Below are 14730 nucleotides of genomic sequence, written 5' to 3'. Positions count from 1 at the left end.
CTAACTCAACTCACTTCCTAGTATTTATGTGATAGATATTGGTTTTAGATAATTTGATTTAATATAGAAAATAAGCGCAAAACAAGAAAATGGAACTATAATATGGAAAATAGAAGAAACAAAAAAATGGAGAAAAGGCTAAGTGCATACTGTTTACTTGCGGCATGCTACTACGGTAACTAGGCCCAGCCCACGAACGGCCTTCTCCTTTCTCTACAGAGGAGGAGGCAGGAGATGTGCGTGTCGCACATCCACGGCTGCCGTGGCCGTAGATGGCCGCCACGTCGATCCCCTTCACTTATAATTGCGCCAATGCGAACCCAGGTTGCCCTCGTCCATTCCCTCGTCTTTCCCCATCGCCCCCTTCTTCTTTCGCTTGAATTCGAGCTTGGAAACTCTCACGGTGACCGCGCTCGTCATCGTCATTACCGCGACCACCGTCATCGCCTTCGCGTGGGAGGACGTCCAGGAGGCCCGCGACGGATGTCTTCATCCGCCCCGAGCACGGAACGGAGCCGAGGTGGTCTGCGCGCTCGCCATCGAGGCAGTTTTCGTCGCGTACATTGTCGTCGTCCGTCATCGATTACCGCCATTCCGGTCAACCTCTCCCCGACCTCACCATCGGCATCTCAGTGAGCTGCTCCTCCCTATCCCCCTCGCCCCGCTGTCGATCAGTTGTCGTAGACCCGTGCCCGCCCGAGGGCCGAGGTCACCATGGCCGGAGTTCCGCGTCCGCGCACATCCACTCCTGGCCCTGCTCGTGTTGCTCCTCCTGCCGTCGCCCGTCGCGCGCGACCACGCACGCGCTAGTCCGCCCACACACGCCCGCCTCGCGTCGTGCCTACCGTCGCTCGCCGCTGCCGCTCCCCTGCCTCGGTCGGCCGCGCTCGTCGCGAGCTCCCCGCCACCCGGCCGCGCCCGCCAGCGCGTGCTGCGTCATCACGCACGCCCGCGCCGTGCCCCGCTACTGCGCTACTGCCGTGCTGCTCGCCTGCTGCGTTGCTGCTTGCCTCGCCGGCTATTGCTACCCCTGTGTGCTGCTCGCTGTCTACTGCTACTCGTTGCTTGATGCTGCCGCTGCTATGCTACTGCTGTTGCCCGATGCACAGCTGCTGCTCCTTTGCATGCTGCTGCGCTGCCCCTCCCGCTGTTCTGCTTGATGCCGCTGCAGGCCATGACAAAGGCCATGGCCATGGCAATGGTGTATGCGTGTGTGATGTGTGACGTGTGTGGCCGGCTGGGCTCTGCCCACTAATAGCCGGCCCTTGTTTAGATTAGTACTAGGTTTAGCTTTAATTAGTGCTAAATTAGTCTAGTAACTTATGACATGCGGGACCCACGTTAGATTAATCCAGGAGGTTAAAATAAATAAAATGCTAACAATGTGTTTGTGCCAATGACACCTGGGACCCATCTATAGTTTGACCAGTCAACAGTCAAACAGTTGACTGCTGACTGAGTCAACTGGGCCGGCTGTCAGCCACATATGCACCTCTCTGGGTACACTCTCTATGTACCCATAGCATTTTATTCTTTTATTTCAAAATAATATTAATTTCAAATTAGAAAATCATTTAAAACTTCAATAAATCATATAAAATAAACTGTAACTCCGACAAAAAAGTTTTATATACGAAAGTTGCTCAAAAAATCCAACGAATCTGAATACGCAATCCGTTCATCCGACATACGTTCCTAGCATAGCGAACCTGCAACTTTCCCCCTCCGGTTCATCTGTCCGAAAACGCGAAACATCGGAGATACTTTCCCGATATTTCCCCCTTCGCCGAAATCACCTACTACTGCGTTAGGTCACCCATAGCACCGCTTATTGCCATGTTATGCTTTGTGTTGCTTTGATTGGTTTATTATTTATTGTGTTCCCCCTTCATTACTTCTTTCTGGTAGACCTCGAGACCGCCGCCGATACCCCCGTGATCGACTACATCGACAACGCCCCCTCCTTCTTGCCAGAGCAACCAGGCAGGCCAACCCTCCTTGTATATCCCGACATCGCCTATGCTTTCCCTCTACTGCTTGCATTAGAGTAGTGTTACCGTTTCATCAGTTTGATCCTATACTGCTGCATAGCCTGTCCTAGTTACTATTGTTGATTCCTTTACCTGCAATCCTACATGCTTAGTATAGGTTGCTAGTATTACATCAGTGGCCCTACACTCTTGTCCGTCTGCCATGTTATACTACTGGGCCGTGATCACTCGGGAAGTGATCATGGGTATATACTTATATACATAATACATGATATATGTAGTGACTAAAGTCGGGTCGGCTCGTAGAGTACTTGCGACTGATTCACGGATTGGGACCGAAGGACGTTTGTCCTGACGGCCCTCTGAGTGGACCTTTGTGGCGGAGCGACAGGGCAGGTTGGGACCACCTAGGAGAGAGGTGGGCCTGGCCCTGGTCGGCGTCCGCGATTACTTCAATTAACACGCTTAACGAGATCTTGATACTTGATCTAAGTCTGGGCACTGGCCTATACGCACTAACCAACTATGCGGGAACAGTTATGGGCAATCGACGTCGTGGTATCAACCGAAGCCTTCTTGGCATCAGCGACTGAGCGGCACGCGCCGATTGGACCGTAAGCTTGCGCTTGTATTAAGGGGGCTAGGTCTACTTCCGGCCGCGTACGCAACGTGCAGGTGTGCAATGGTGTAGCGACCCGACCTCAGACGGTCAAGTCTCTGTGCTTCAGTGTCATCTCTGGATCGGTAATGCTGACACACACAGTACTCGAATGGATTTATAACAGAGTAGCAATCACACACTTATTACATCGATAGTCTTATTACAATAAATATGGCTTAAGGCCATCTAAGTAAGATAACAGCTGAAGGCTTGGAAGATAAAGTGAGTCCATCAACTCCAACAGCATAGCTGAGTGCACGACAAACGACCTAGCGCACCTTACACTTTGTCCGAAAAGTCTGCAACATGATACGTTGCAGCCGAAACGGGTCAGCACATGGAATATGCTGGTAATATAACACAGTAGAGCAAAGAACAGATAGATGCTATCACTACATGCATATATGGCTGGAGGAGGCTCTATGGTTATAATGTTTTTGTGAAAAGCCAATTTTTCCCTACAACAAAGGAATATATTTTATTTAAATATCATGGTGGTTGAAACATTGAGAAGGCTCCTCCAACTCAATCCTGATTAAAGTAATCATTATCAACCCAACAAATTGATTTAGAGTGATGAGATCAAATTAATAATTCAAGTACCAGATACTCAAGTTGTCCATAATCGGGGACTCGATCTCCTCCGTTGGATTTCTCTCACTACATGGTGTTTGAGAAACGGATGACCAAGACACAGTCTTTCGGAAGCATTAACTCTAACCCTGGGTAGACAGTACCAACCTACATCCTCTACATCTGCTAGCCTACCACTGGAAGAGGTCATGCAACCTACTCAACTATGATAGAGCCCATAATAGCCTGTGGCTGCACACGGAAGTTTCTAGCATGAATAATCTTATGATCCCTGTGAGCCTGGGTGATGAACCATAGGATGATCACACGGGTACTACGGGATATCCTAGGACAACACTGGATTCTCCAGGTGCCCGCAGCCAATCCACCCAGATGTGTATTTAAGTAGCCACCTTAAGTAAATCATTAATTAATAATCTCACATCTGTCATGGATACTCTCAAACCCAAACCACATCTACGAGCATAGCATGGCAATAAGTAGCATAACGTAGAAGTAACTCCAAGGGTTTGATAATAAAAGGGTAATAGGTTCTACCTCATCATCTACTTCCCAAACCCACAAGTTAAGAGATCCTACTCATGCAATGTTTGAGGGTTGAAACTAATGCATAAAAACTGGGTAAAAGGGATATGATCAAAGTGTTACTTGCCTTGCTGACGATCCGCAAAACCCAGAGACTCGTAGTAGCACGCTTCACACTCCGGGAATCCTATCACAAACAAACAATATCATACATAAGCACTCAACTAAAAGCACGGATAAAACTCAAATAAGAATATCTAACCAGAAAGTTCAACTGAAGAACTCCGATCTGCAAAAAGAATCAAATCAAACGGAGCAACGAAACTCAAACTATGAAAGAAACAAAATCCGTTTACTAATCTGGACTAAAGTAAAATTTTACAGTACCAAAATCTTGTTCAAGTTGGTTAAACAGAAAGAGGGATTCGAGACAAAGATCTAGGCACTTGTTTCACCTGATTTGGATAAACGAGCGAAAAGATAAACTAAAACGAAGATCTGGGCAGAAATCGCAATCAAAAATAATCGCGGAAAAACACTGGAAAATGAAACGAGACGAACAGGCTAACGAACGAACGTTCGCTATCTACAGCTAACTGATGAACAACGCTCGTTAAAACGAACGTACGGATGAACGTCTGCTATTTAACTAAACCGAAAAAAACGAACCAAAACTAAAAAAAACAGGATCTAGGGTTTCGAAAAAAACCGATGGTTTTCCCGAGAAAACTGAGTCGGCCGCGGCGGCTACCTCGGCAATGGCGAGATCGGTGGCGGCGGGCGGCGGCTCTAGCGGCAGGGAACAACGGCGGCGGTGAAGGAAATATGCCCTAGAGGCAATAATAAAGTTATTATTTATTTCCTTATAATCATGATAAAGGTTTATTATTCATGCTAGAATTGTATTAACCGGAAACATAATACATGTGTGAATACATAGACAAACAAAGTGTCACTAGTATGCCTCTACTTGACTAGCTCGTTAATCAAAGATGGTTATGTTTTCTAACCATGAACAATGAGTTGTTATTTGATTAACGGGGTCACATCATTAAGAGAATGATCTGATTGACATGACCCATTCCATTAGCTTAGCACCCGATCGTTTAGTATGTTGCTATTGCTTTCTTCATGACTTATACATGTTCCTATAACTATGAGATTATGCAACTCCCGTTTACCGGAGGAACACTTTGGGTACTACCAAACGTCACAACGTAACTGGGTGATTATAAAGGAGTACTACAGGTGTCTCCAAAGGTACATGTTGGGTTGGCGTATTTCGAGATTAGGTTTTGTCACTCCGATTGTCGGAGAGGTATCTCTGGGCCCTCTCGGTAATGCACATCACATAAGCCTTGCAAGCATTGCAACTAATGAGTTAGTTGCGGGATGATGTATTACAGAACGAGTAAAGAGACTTGCCGGTAATGAGATTGGACTAGGTATTGGATATCGACGATCGAATCTCGAACAAGTAACATACCGATGACAAAGGGAACAACGTATGTTGTTATGCGGTCTGACCGATAAAGATCTTCGTAGAATATGTAGGAGCCAATATGGGCATCCAGGTCCCGCTATTGGTTATTGACCGGAGACATGTCTCGGTCATGTCTACATTGTTCTCGAACCCGTAGGGTCCGCACGCTTAAGGTTACGATGACAGTTATATTATGAGTTTATGCATTTTGATGTACCGAAGGTTGTTCGGAGTTCCGGATGTGATCACGGACATGATGAGGAGTCTCAAAATGGTCGAGACATAAAGATTGATATATTGGAAGCCTATGTTTGGATATCGGAAGTGTTCCGGGTGAAATCGGGATTTTACCGGAGTACCGGGAGGTTACCGGAACCCCCGGGAGCTATATGGGCCTTAGTGGGCTTTAGTGGAAAGGAGAAAGGGGCAGCCCAAGGTGGCTGTGCGCCTCCCCCCTTCCCCTAATCCTATTAGGACTAGGAGAGGTGGCCGGCCCCCTCTCTCTCTTTCCCCCCTCAAGGAGTCCTATTCCAACTAGGATTGGGGGGGGGGGAATCCTACTCCCAGAGGGAGTAGGACTCTCCTGGCGCGCCTCCTGTGGCCGGCCAGCCTCCCCCCTCTAGTCCTTTATATACTGAGGTAGAGGCACCCTAGAACACACAAGTTGATCCACGTGATCTATTCCTTAGCCGTGTGCGGTGCCCCCAGCCACCATATTCCTCAATAATACTGTAGCGGAGTTTAGGCGAAGCCCTGCTGCTATAGTGCATCAAGATCGTCACCACGCCATCGCGCTGACAGAACTCTTCCCCGACACTTTGCTGGATCAGAGTCCGGGGATCGTCATCGAGCTGAACGTGTGCTCGAACTCGGAGGTGCCGTAGTTTCGGTGCTTGATCGGTCGGATCGGGAAGACGTACGACTACTTCCTCTACGTTGCGTCAACGCTTCCGCAGTCGGTCTGCGTGGGTACGTAGACAACACTCTCCCCTCTCGTTGCTATGCATCACCATGATCTTGCGTGTGCGTAGGAAATTTTTTGAAATTACTACGAAACCCAACAGTGGTATCAGAGCCTAGGTTTTATGGTTTGATGTTATTTGCACAAGTAGAACACAATTGAGTTATGGGCGATATAAGTCATACTGCCTACCAGCATGTCATACTTGGTTCGGCGGTATTGTTGGACGAGACGACCCGGACCAACATTACGCGTACGCTTACGCGAGACCGGTTCCCCCGACGTGCTTTGCACATAGGTGGCTTGCGGGCGACTGTCTCTCCAACTTTAGTTGAACCAAGTGTGGCTACGCCCGGTCCTTGCGAAGGTTAAAACGGAGTCTATTTGACAAACTATCGTTGTGGTTTTGATGCGTAGGTGAGATTGGTTCTTGCTTAAGCCCGTAGCAGCCACGTAAAACTTGCAAACAACAAAGTAGAGGACGTCTAACTTGTTTTTGCAGGGCATGTTGTGATGTGATATGGTCAAGACATGATGCTGAATTTTATTGTATGAGATGATCATGTTTTGTAACCGAGTTATCGGCAACTGGCAGGAGCCTTATGGTTGTCGTTTTATTGTATGCAATGCAATCGCGATGTAATGCTTTACTTTATTACTAAGCGGTAGTGATAGTCGTAGAAGCATAAGCTTGGCGAGACGACAACGATGCTACGATGGAGATCAAGGTGTCACGCTGGTGACGATGGTGATCACGACGGTGCTTCGGAGATGGAGATCACAAGCACAAGATGATGATGGCCATATCATATCACTTATATTGATTGCATGTGATGTTTATCCTTTTATGCATCTTATCTTGCTTTGATTGACGGTAGCATTATAAGATGATCTCTCACTAAATTATCAAGAAGTGTTCTCCCTGAGTATGCACCGTTGCCAAAGTTCGTCGTGCCCAGACACCACGTGATGATCGGGTGTGATAAGCTCTACGTCCATCTACAACGGGTGCAAGCCAGTTTTTGCACACGCAGAATACTCAGGTTAAACTTGACGAGCCTAGCATATGCAGATATGGCCTCGGGACACGGAGACCGAAAGGTCGAGCGTGAATCATATAGTAGATATGATCAACATAACGATGTTCACCATTGAAAACTACTCCATCTCACGTGATGATCGGTTATGGTTTAGTTGATTTGGATCACGTGATCACTTAGAAGATTAGAGGGATGTCTATCTAAGTGGGAGTTCTTAAGTAATATGATTAATTGAACTTAAATTTATCATGAACTTAGTCCCTGATAGTATCTTGCTTGTTTATGTTGATTGTAGATAGATGGCTCGTGCTGTTGTTCCGTTGAATTTTAATGCGTTCCTTCAGAAAGCAAAGTTGAAAGATGATGGTAGCAATTACACGGACTGGGTCCGTAACTTGAGGATTATCCTCATTGCTGCACAGAAGAATTACGTCCTGGAAGCACCGCTGGGTGCCAGGCCTGCTGCAGGAGCAACGCCGGATGTTATGAACGTCTGGCAGAGCAAAGCTGATGACTACTCGATAGTTCAGTGTGCCATGCTTTACGGCTTAGAATCGGGACTTCAACGACGTTTTGAACGTCATGGAGCATATGAGATGTTTCAGGAGTTGAAGTTAATATTTCAAGCAAATGCCCGATTGAGAGATATGAAGTCTCCAATAAGTTCTATAGCTGCAAGATGGAGGAGAACAGTTCTGTCAGTGAGCATATACTCAAAATGTCTGGGTATAATAATCACTTGATTCAATTGGGAGTTAATCTTCCAGATGATTGCGTCATTGACAGAATTCTCCAATCACTGCCACCAAGCTACAAGAGCTTCGTGATGAACTATAATATGCAAGGGATGAACAAGACTATTCCCGAGCTCTTCGCAATGCTAAAAGCTGCGGAGGTAGAAATCAAGAAGGAGCATCAAGTGTTGATGGTCAACAAGACCACTAGTTTCAAGAAAAAGGGCAAAGGGAAGAAGAAGGGGAACTTCAAGAAGAACAGCAAACAAGTTGCTGCTCAGGAGAAGAAACCCAAGTCTGGACCTAAGCCTGAAACTGAGTGCTTCTACTGCAAGCAGACTGGTCACTGGAAGCGAAACTGCCCCAAGTATTTGGCGGATAAGAAGGATGGCAAGGTGAACAAAGGTATATGTGATATACATGTTATTGATGTGTACCTTACTAGAGCTCGCAGTAGCACCTGGGTATTTGATACTGGTTCTGTTGCTAATATTTGCAACTCGAAACAGGGACTACGGAATAAGCGGGCACTGGCAAAGGACGAGGTGACGATGCGCGTGGGAAACGGTTCCAAAGTCGATGTGATCGCGGTCGGCATGCTACCTCTACATCTACCTTCGGGATTAATATTAGACCTAAATAATTGTTATTTGGTGCCAGCGTTGAGCATGAACATTATATCTGGATCTTGTTTGATGCAAGACGGTTATTCATTTAAATCAGAGAATAATGGTTGTTCTATTTATATGAGTAATATCTTTTATGGTCATGCACCTTTGAAAAGTGGTCTATTTTTGATGAATCTCGATAGTAGTGATACACATATTCATAATGTTGAAGCCAAAAGATGCAGAGTTGATAATGAAAGTGCAACTTATTTGTGGCACTGTCATTTAGGTCATATCGGTGTAAAGCGCATGAAGAAACTCCATACTGATGGACTTTTGGAACCACTTGATTATGAATCACTTGGTACTTGCGAACCGTGCCTCATGGGCAAGATGACCAAAACACCGTTCTCCGGAACTATGGAGAGAGCAACAGATTTGTTGGAGATCATACGTACAGATGTATGTGGTCCGATGAATATTGAGGCTCGTGGCGGATATCATTATTTTCTCACCTTCACAGATGATTTAAGCAGATATGGGTATATCTACTTAATGAAACATAAGTCTGAAACATTTGAAAAGTTCAAGGAATTTCAGAGTGAAGTTGAAAATCATCGTAACAAGAAAATAAAGTTTCTATGATCTGATCGTGGAGGAGAATATTTGAGTTACGAGTTTGGTGTACATTTGAAAATTTGTGGAATAGTTTCGCAACTCACGCCACCCGGAACACCTCAGCGTAATGGTGTGTCCGAACGTCGTAATCGTACTTTATTGGATATGGTGCAATCTATGATGTCTCTTACTGATTTACCGCTATCGTTTTAGGGATACACTCTAGAGACGGCCGCATTCACGTTAAATAGGGCACCATCAAAATCCGTTGAGACGACGCCTTATGAACTGTGGTTTGGCAAGAAACCAAAGTTGTCGTTTCTGAAAGTTTGGGGCTGCGATGCTTATGTGAGAAATCTTCAACCTGATAAGCTCGAACCCAAATCGGAGAAATGTGTCTTCATAGGATATCCAAAGGAAACTATTGGATACACCTTCTATCACAGATCCGAAGGCAAAACTTTTGTTGCTAAATTCGGAAACTTTCTAGAGAAGGAGTTTCTCTCGAAAGAAGTGAGTGGGAGGAAAGTAGAACTTGATGAGGTAACTGTACCTGCTCCCTTATTGGAAAGTAGTACATCACAGAAACCAGTTTCTGTGACACCTACACCAATTAGTGAGGAAGCTAATGATAATGATCATGAAACTTCAGAACAAGATACTACTGAACCTCGTAGATCAACCAGAGTAAGATCCGCGCCAGAGTGGTATGGTAATCCTATTCTGGAAGTCATGCTACTAGATCATGATGAACCTACAAACTATGAAGAAGCGATGGTGAGCCTAGATTCCGCAAAATGGCTTGAAGCCATGAAATCTGAGATGGGATCCATGTATGAGAACAAAGTATGGACTTTGGTTGACTTGCACAATGATCGGCAAGCGATTGAGAATAAATGGATCTTCAAGAAGAAGACTGACGCTGACGGTAATGTTACTGTCTACAAAGCTCAACTTGTCTCAAAAGGTTTTCGGCAAGTTCAAGGGATTGACTACGATGAGACCTTCTCACCCGTAGCGATGCTTAAGTCTGTCCGAATCATGTTAGCAATTGCCGCATTTTATGATTATGAAATTTGGCAAATGGATATCAAAACTGCATTCCTGAATGGATTTCTACAAGAAGAGTTGTATATGATGCAGCCGGAAGGTTTTGTCGATCCAAAGGGAGCTAACAAAGTGTGCAAGCTCCAGCGATCCATTTATGGACTGGTGCAAGCCTCTCGGAGTTGGAATAAACGCTTTGATAGTGTGATCAAAGCATTTGGTTTTATACAGACTTTTGGAGAAGCCTGTATTTACAAGAAAGTGAGTGGGAGCTCTGTAGCATTTCTGATATTATATGTACATGACATATTACTAATCGAAAATGATATAGAATTTCTGGATAGCATAAAAGGATACTTGAATGAAAGTTTTTCAATGAAAGACCTCGGTGAAGCTGCTTACATATTAGGCATAAAGATCTATAGAGATAGATCAAAACGCTTAATTGGACTTTCACAAACAACATACCTTGACAAAATTTTGAAGAAGTTCAAAATGGATCAAGCAAAGAAAGGATTCTTGCATGTGTTACAAGGTGTGAAATTGAGTAAGACTCAATGCCCGACCACTGCAGAAGATAGAGAGAATATGAAAGATGTTCCCTATGCATCAGCCATAGGATCTATCATGTATGCAATGCTGTGTACCAGACCCGATGTGTGCCTTGCTATAAGTCTAGCAGGGAGGTACCAAAGTAATCCAGGAGTGGATCACTGGACAGCGGTCAAGAACATCCTGAAATACCTAAAAAGGACTAAGGATATGTTTCTCGTATATGGAGGTGACAAAGAGCTCGTCGTAAATGGTTACGTTGATGCAAGCTTTGACATTGATCCGGACGATTCTAAATCGCAAACCGGATACGTGTTTACATTAAACGGTGGAGCTGTCAGTTGGTGCAGTTCTAAACAAAGCGTCATAGCAGGATCTACATGTGAAGCGGAGTACATAGCTGCTTCGGAAGCAGCGAACGAAGGAGTCTAGATGAAGGAGTTCATATCCGATCTAGGTGTCATACCTAGTGCATCGGGTCCAATGAAATCTTTTGTGACAATACTGGTGAAATTGCCTTGGCAAAGGAATCCATATTTCACAAGAGAACCAAGCACATCAAGAGACGCTTCAATTCCATCTGGGATCTAGTCCAGGTGGGAGACATAGAGATTTGCAAGATACATACAGATCTGAATGTTGCAGACCCGTTGACTAAGCCTCTTGCACGAGCAAAACATGATCAGCACCAAGGCTCCATGGGTGTTAGAATCATTACGGTGTAATCTAGATTATTGACTCTAGTGCAAGTGGGAGACTGAAGGAAATATGCCCTAGAGGCAATAATAAAGTTATTATTTATTTCCTTATAATCATGATAAAGGTTTATTATTCATGCTAGAATTGTATTAACCGGAAACATAATACATGTCTGAATACATAGACAAACAAAGTGTCACTAGTATGCCTCTACTTGACTAGCTCGTTAATCAAAGATGGTTATGTTTCCTAACCATGAACAATGAGTTGTTATTTGATTAACGGGGTCACATCATTAAGAGAATGATCTGATTGACATGACCCATTCCATTAGCTTAGCACCCGATCGTTTAGTATGTTGCTATTGCTTTCTTCATGACTTATACATGTTCCTATAACTATGAGATTATGCAACTCCCGTTTACCGGAGGAACACTTTGGGTACTACCAAACGTCACAACGTAACTGGGTGATTATAAAGGAGTACTACAGGTGTCTCCAAAGGTACATGTTGGGTTGGCGTATTTCGAGATTAGGTTTTGTCACTCTGATTGTCGGAGAGGTATCTCTGGGCCCTCTCGGTAATGCACATCACATAAGCATTGCAAGCATTGCAACTAATGAGTTAGTTGCAGGATGATGTATTACAGAATGAGTAAAGAGACTTGCCGGTAACGAGATTGGACTAGGTATTGGATACCGACAATCGAATCTCGAACAAGTAACATACCGATGACAAAGGGAACAACGTATGTTGTTATGCGGTCTGACCGATAAAGATCTTCATAGAATATGTAGGAGCCAATATGGGCATCCAGGTCCCGCTATTGGTTATTGACCGGAGACATGTCTCGGTCATGTCTACATTGTTCTCGAACCCGTAGGGTCCGCACGCTTAAGGTTACGATGACAGTTATATTATGAGTTTATGCATTTTGATGTACCGAAGGTTGTTCGGAGTCCCGGATGTGATCACGGACATGACGAGGAGTCTCGAAATGGTCGAGACATAAAGATTGATATATTGGAAGCCTATGTTTGGATATCGGAAGTGTTCCGGGTGAAATCAGGATTTTACAGGAGTACCGGGAGGTTACCGGACCCCCCCCCCCCCGGGAGCTATATGGGCCTTAGTGGGCTTTAGTGGAAAGGAGAAAGGGGCAGCCCAAGGTGGCTGTGCGCCTCCCCCTTCCCCTAGTCCTATTAGGACTAGGAGAGGTGGCCGGCCCCCTCTCTCTCTTTCCCCCCTCAAGGAGTCCTATTCCAACTAGGATTGGGGGGGGGGGAATCCTACTCCCAGAGGGAGTAGGACTCTCCTGGCGCGCCTCCTGTGGCCGGCCAGCCTCCCCCCTCTAGTCCTTTATATACTGAGGTAGAGGCACCCTAGAACACACAAGTTGATCCACGTGATCTATTCCTTAGCTGTGTGCGGTGCCCCCAGCCACCATATTCCTCAATAATACTGTAGCGGAGTTTAGGCGAAGCCCTGCTGCTGTAGTGCATCAAGATCGTCACCACGCCGTCGTGCTGACGGAACTCTTCCCTGACACTTTGCTGGATCGGAGTCCGGGGATCGTCATCGAGCTGAACGTGTGCTCGAACTCGGAGGTGCCGTAGTTTCGGTGCTTGATCGGTCGGATCGGGAAGACGTACGACTACTTCCTCTACGTTGCGTCAACGCTTCCGCAGTCGGTCTGCGTGGGTACGTAGACAACACTCTCCCCTCTCGTTGCTATGCATCACCATGATCTTGCGTGTGCGTAGGAAATTTTTTGAAATTACTACGAAACCCAACAGGCGGCGCTAGGGTTTGCGGGGGCGGGGCGGCTGGGCTAGCGGGGTGAGGCCTCGGCCTTTAAAGGGCCGGTCGGGGCGAGGTGTCCGGGACGGACACGGCCCGTTAGGTCAGTTTACTTTTTTTTAAAACAATCCTGACACAGATTAACTAATAAAAGAAATATTAAACGGAGTCCCAAAATCCTGAAATAAATTTTCACGGTCCTCTAATAATATTGCGGACAAAGTGAACATTTATTTGGGCCTCTAATGCAATTTTGAAAAACGCATATTTTTCCTAATTCAAATAAAATAGCAATAAAAGTCCAAATAAAATACTTATTTGATTTTAATATTTTCCTCCAATATTTCTTTATTTGGAGAAGTCATTTTATCCCCTCTCTTTTATTTTTCATATTAGAAATATTTGAAGAGAAAAATAATTAAAACCAAATGATCCTCTTTTCAAAATTAAAAAAAACTCAAATATGAAAATAACAAAATTCCCAACTCTCTCCATGGGTCCTTGAGTTGCTTAGAATTTCTAGGATCAACCAAAATGCAATAAAATATGATATGCAATGATGACCTATGTATAACATTCCAAATTGAAAATTTGGGATGTTACAAACCTACCCCCCTTAAGATGAATCTCGTCCTCGAGATTTGGGTTGGCTAAAAAATAGGTGTGGGTGGTCCTTGCGTAGGTCTTCCTCTCGTTCCCAGGTGGCTTCATCCTCGGCATGGTGGCTCCACTGAACTTTGCAAAATTTTATAACCTTGTTGCGTGTAACTTGGCTGGCAAACTCGAGAATCTTGAGTGGTTTCTCCTCATAGGTCAGAACATTATCCAACTGAATTGCTTCCAGGGGCACTGTATCTCTGAGAGGAATATCGGCCATCTCAGCATGACACTTCTTCAACTGGGAAACATGAAACACATCATGAACTCCTGACAGTCCTTTGGGTAGCTCCAACTTGTAGGCAACCTCTCCTATACGTTCCAAAACTTGTATGGTCCTATGAATCTTGGGGCTAGCTTTCCCTTAACTCCAAAATGTTTAACTCCTCGCAGGGGTGATACTCAAAGATATGCTCTGTCTCCGGTTTCGTAGACTACCTCCTTGCGTTTTGAGTCTGCATAACTTTTCTGCCTGGACTGAGCTACCTTCAGTCTTTCTCGAATCAGATTAACCTTCTCTTCTGATTCCTTGATCAAATCGGGTCCAAACAACTGGCGGTCTCCAACTTCATCCCACATCAACGGCGTCCTGCACCTTCTTCCATACAAAGCCTCGAAAGGTGCCATCTTCAAACTGGCCTGGTAGTTGTTGTTGTATGAGAACTCCGCGTAGGGAAAGTTATCATCCCAACTAGATCCATAATCTAGCGCACAAGCTCTCAACATGTCCTCCAGAATCTGATTGACTCTCTAGGTCTG

This window comes from Triticum urartu, chromosome 3A (assembly GCF_056163025.1).
Source record: "Triticum urartu cultivar PI428250 chromosome 3A, HENAU_Tu73, whole genome shotgun sequence".
NCBI classification, from domain to species: Eukaryota; Viridiplantae; Streptophyta; class Magnoliopsida; order Poales; family Poaceae; genus Triticum; species Triticum urartu.
The sequence above is the reverse complement of the archived record's forward strand: the minus strand, read 5'-3'. Positions refer to the sequence as shown.